The sequence below is a fragment of the Adiantum capillus-veneris genome, chromosome 8 (assembly GCF_014529385.1).
Source record: "Adiantum capillus-veneris isolate H3 chromosome 8, ASM1452938v2, whole genome shotgun sequence".
Classification (NCBI taxonomy): domain Eukaryota; kingdom Viridiplantae; phylum Streptophyta; class Polypodiopsida; order Polypodiales; family Pteridaceae; genus Adiantum; species Adiantum capillus-veneris.
In genome coordinates this window covers 6,831,628-6,836,995 of record NC_140938.1, presented here as the reverse complement: position 1 = coordinate 6,836,995, position 5,368 = coordinate 6,831,628, and the positions used below count along the sequence as shown (strand labels likewise).

At 36.5% G+C, this 5,368-nt stretch overlaps 1 pseudogene; it reads left to right on the top strand.

The window, feature by feature from the left end:
- Positions 1-771: 771 nt before the first annotated feature.
- Positions 772-5,156, top strand: LOC147451624 (uncharacterized; annotated as a pseudogene).
- The last annotated feature ends 212 nt before the right edge of the window (positions 5,157-5,368 follow it).

Below are 5,368 nucleotides of genomic sequence, written 5' to 3'. Positions count from 1 at the left end.
AGAAAGAGGTTTCTCCATATGGGTATGATTTGTTCCATCTTGCTAGCTTGTGATGATACTCTCTATTGACTAAATAGACACTTCGATAGCATGTGGTCAACTTCACCTTTTTATTGGGTCTAGCAACCTTAGTGTTGTGTTTGTGGCTCCTTAATAAGCTGTTTGTGATGTTATTGTGGCTCATGAGGTTTCTCTTGTTCATTGAAAAATCCTTTCACTTTTCGACATGCTATTCCACACATCCACATTATATTTTAGAGGTTCTTTCCATCAATGTGATGCACAAGTAGATCTACCTCAAGTCTCCATTGTACATGCAAACTTCAAGCTACTCATCTAGACCTCGTCTACAAATGTGGGGACTAAACCATTAGTTCATTTTTGTGTCACGCTCAAATTAAGATCTAGAGCATTATTCAAAAGATTCATTACTTTGTTAGCGTACAAGGTAAAATCACAGCACTGCGCTCTCATTAACCCATGTGGCTACTCTTTAAAAATGTGGGGACTAAACCATTAGTTCTTTTTTGTGTCACGCTCAAATTAAGATCTAAGCATTATTCAAAAGCTTCATTACTTTGTTAGCTCGGAGCAAGGTAATGATGTCTATCTTCCTCTTTTTCTTAGCAAAATATACACTGAATGTCCTTACTTACTCTGATTGTTGGTGTGCATAATCAGGGTGACCCTAGAAATATAGCTCTCTTGTTGCATTGGGACGGGTTTCAAACTTCAAGAACCACACAAAAAAGTTGTGGGGTTGTGGAGATTATGGTGCTCAATGCTGGAAAACAAAACTCTATGGATATCATGCCAGTCTTGTTTATTCCACAAAGCTGCAAAAAGATTATTAAGTCTTCCGGCGATGTCTTCGGATCATTTCTGAAACCATTAGTGGATGAGTTGGAATCACTGTATATTGATGGAGTGGATGTATTATATGAGTATCCACTAGAAAACATCTTTGATGATACGAGGGTGGAATCTAAATTCTGTAAGATACGAATTATGGTTATGATGGTTACCGGAGACCATCCGGCCCAATGCAAGATTGGCTTGTTCAAAAATGGGGGACAAGCCACATGCATCACTTGCAAGAGATAGGCCTGGACTAGAAGGGAGGTATATTTACAATGAAAATCGCTTACAAGTCAGATACCCACCAGTTGCAGGAACAACAAACGAGATGGTTCATGCCATAGCTGAGGCAAAGAGGTGTTGTACTTTTGCTGAGAAGGATGAGATTTGGAAGAAAGCTGGTTTATCAGGGGAGTCAATACTTTGGAGACTCTTTGACTTATATGGATTTGACCCCTCTCTTGACTTGGTTTTTGATGTAATGCACACCTTGTCTCTAAATGTTTTCAAGAAGTTTATTGCACACTTATTCCAAAATGCAGATTCTTCAGTGAAGAAAAATATTGATGAAGCCACTTTGACTGTTACAAAATTGGCACCAGCATCTATTCACTATGGTCGGTGGCCTAACTCACCAAGTGTCTATTATGAATCCTTCAAGGCGGAAGATAATCAAAAGTTTATGCAGTGGTGTCTACCATATATTCTAAGAGTCGTAGATGGTATTCCGCATGAGATGCAAACTTTAGGAATCTTGTTGGTGGACATAGCACATAGCTTTTATGGCTACAGTCGAGAACATGGAATGTCCGCTACTGACATTCAGGTTATCAAATCCTTGATGCAATCTTGGAGAATCCGAAAGGAGGAATACTCAGGAGCAAACTCATCACCCTTGGAGCATGTAGCTGGAAGTGGGGAACTACTTGAGGATATTTTGCGGCATGGACTACATGACATATATTGGTGCTATATGTTCGAACGTTTAGTGAAAGCATACAGTGCTATCAAAACAAATAGCATAAATGATGAAGCATCTTTTGTACAATTCTATCTGAGAATGTTTTTCACAAAAGTATTCCAAGCAATCCAACATGATAAAGATGCCCTGCTACCTTGTGATAAAGTCCTACAACAATTGCATAGTGTATTGGGTCAAACTACTGCAGCTGATTGTGCAATCGGGGCCTCCATTGAGTGCTGCACTTCACATCTTGATGGACTATTCAACATTACTTCTATTGGAAAGGCAAGATCGTTGTGGAACGACATCTTAAAGTATGGCAAGAGAGCATCTTGTACGGATAACATTCTTATGAAGGGTATTGCAATATCAAAGAGGAGGGGTAATTATAGGGTTCCAACATCTGAGGAGGTTACCTACTTAAGGAGCTTTTGGAACATCGATGATGAAATCTTTTCATTTGGTGACGTGCAAACATATGACAAAGTCTTCTATAAAGGAGAACTTTTCAAGATTGGCAATGATGTAGTTGTAAAGGTGGACGCGTTAGACACCTTGTCTAAGGAGAGAGGTCATTGGAAAACTCACATAACCTCTTTCTTCTCCATGCAGCTTGATGGGAAAGCAATGATGTTTTTTGGTGCAACTTACTACAAACAATGTATTACAGGAGACAATTATTCAGAGGAACTAGTCATAGATACAATGACTGGAATGAGCATTCTTCAGAAAACACCGCTTCCATTTACTTGGGATAGTGTGCGGCCTATCTATTCTTTGCTTCATAAATTTATCCCATTGCCATTACCGAGGAGCCAAAGATTGATTGCATATGAAGTTAAGGACCTAAAGCAGAGGGCTAAGCTACTAATGGAAGGCAATCGTGGGAATGTACCCTTGTGGTTGGAGCATGATGACATTGTCAAAGTCCATTTAGAAAACAATGGTACAATACAATTCAAGCATGCTGTTGTAAGATGTGTACAATGTGACAGCAAAATCACAAAGCTTGCTATTTTGAAATCTGATGCAAGTGATCCTCATATATGGAAAGTTCATGAGGAGGAAAACACATGGAGAGATTGGGATTCTTGTGTTCTTTTAATCAAAGATTGGATTGTACTAAAACGTAAAAAAGTTAGAAATCTTGGAGAAAGTGATCGATGGATCCCTATTTTATGGAGATGTCCATAAGTCAAGGACATGAGAAAAAGACATTCATAAAGTACTTGATCACATAAGGCTTTTGCTATTAGAGAAGTAAATGATTTTGTGGTTTGAATTTTATTATATGATTGAGCATTGTTCTCTCTATGATTTATTTTCATCTTAACTTTTTGTATTGTTCGAGTTATATCTCAAGTGGCACAAATTGAAACTTTTTGGAGTCTATCTTATCTGCATATGTCGACTACTCTTGTAGGGCTCGCATGGATCTTCCACAGTCAATTTTTCAGCAACTAGTTTCACTTCCTCATGAGGAGACTGTGAAACTACTCGACGCTTGGAGGGAACATCACTCTTTGGGTAACAAAAGGGTTGTTGGTAACTCAACTAGTTCTCTTCCATATGATCCGATCATATATGATCAAGTCTTTAGAGATCCTCCTCCTAAACATAGAGAGCACAATAAGTTGTATGGTAGAGAATTTCTTAAAAAAGAGGATCATGGTCAGTATAGAGTGTTGTGTGAAAATTATGGGATGGTGCGAGGGTGGTTTGCAAAGGTAGGGCCAATTGTAGATTTGAGACATAATAGCAAGGGTAAAGATATGGTTTTGAGTATCATCCGAGAGAAGATGGGTGAGCTAAAGCCAGTGAAAGTATATGGTGTGGAATATTTGTGGAAAGAGTCCGACATTTACAATTGGTGTATAAAGTCATTGGCGTCCAAAAGAAAGTGGACCAAACAAAAGGCTTACAAAGGCGCTATAATGGTATAAGTTTTTGTATTATCTTTTTATTTTTCTTTCAAATCATATGCTATGTAGATGTTTATCTTATTCTTGAGTTATGTTACATTTTTAAGGATACTCATGATGTTCAAGAGCTTGACAATGATGGTGTAGAGAAAGAGACAGAATTATCATCAAAGGTAATAGTATAGAATGATTTTTGAGAGTTTTGATATTAAGTTTCTTATTGAGTAATTTTTATTAGGACGAGGATGCTTCCAAGCAAAGTTATGATGAGAACTTTGTAGATGTGGTAGAGGGCGATAAAGACATCTCTGAATCCACACTGGTAATTGATATATACTATTCTTTATACAAGTGTAATGCCGATCTTTTAATATTTTTTAAAGTTTTGTGTATGTCTTATGTATTCAGAAAGAACCTGATGTATACATTCCAGAAATATCTTGGGACAATGATGAAAATCATATGGCTGCATATGAGGTATATGAAGATCATGCTACTTCTTTTGCTCTCTCTCATTTCATATCTACATGATGATTTATTTATGTGAAAATGTTGGCTTAGGAGTATCAAAATTTTATGAAAGAAAATATCTTTTCTAGTGCACTAGGAGATGTGGATTCAATGTCTTTGTCTGCTGGTCATAAGTCTCATGAAACTTCAATCGAGAAGCCGGTGAGATTTTGTTCATGTTTTTTTCCCATTGTGTAACATTTTTAGAGATGTAAAAAATATCAAGTTGTGTTTTTTGTGTTGGTAGATATCGGATAAGTTAAATAAAGTTGAAAAAATTGCATCTAAAGGGTGCGATGAAGAGCATTCTAGAAAGAGTACTCGAAAACGGAAGGTATTCAAATTATACTATTAAACTAATGCTAATTGTAAACTTGTTAAATAAATGTCATTAAAGTAAGCTTGGGTTATGTCTTAGGCTACAACTAAGCTTGCTGAACTCCTTCAAAAAAAAAAAAGAAGGGTCAAAAGCTAAGAGGATTCAAAAGTCAAAGGTAGCTGTTTTGTTTTTTGTTGATGGCTCTAAACACTTATACTATGGTAATAAATCTAAAGTAATGTGTCTTGTCTCTCTTTTTAGGATGTTGAGAAAGATGTTTTTGTTTCTAATGAGAAGGCTACCTTGGAAGTGCAGGTTTGTTTTCAATCTTACAAATATATCTTATGCTTACTCTCGAAAAGATTGCAACCATATTCTCTAATTTAACTCTTTATTGTGTAGGCACGCAAACTCACTAGAGAAGATCAAGAAACCATTCTGATGAAATGGTTTGGGGTTAGAAGAGTGGAAGAAGTGTATCCATTTGTGAAGCCTACTTACATGGCTTAAAAAAAAACGAACTCCTTTTTTTGTAGAAAAACGTGTGAAACCAGCTCTTCTACTATGTGTGAAGATTTGGTAGCTTGGCTTTTATTAGAAGGCATGATGATTGTAAGACTTGAAAAGATTGGCTCTCTTTCTTTGAAGGATGTAGAAGTAGATAATGATAAAGACTAATGGTTGTATGATGGACTTTGTAAGAATTTTTGAGAGACATCTATATGAAAGTGATCATTTTTAGTTTTCTATTTAATCTTTATCTCTTTTAGTCAAAAAGTATGTGCTATTTTGTAT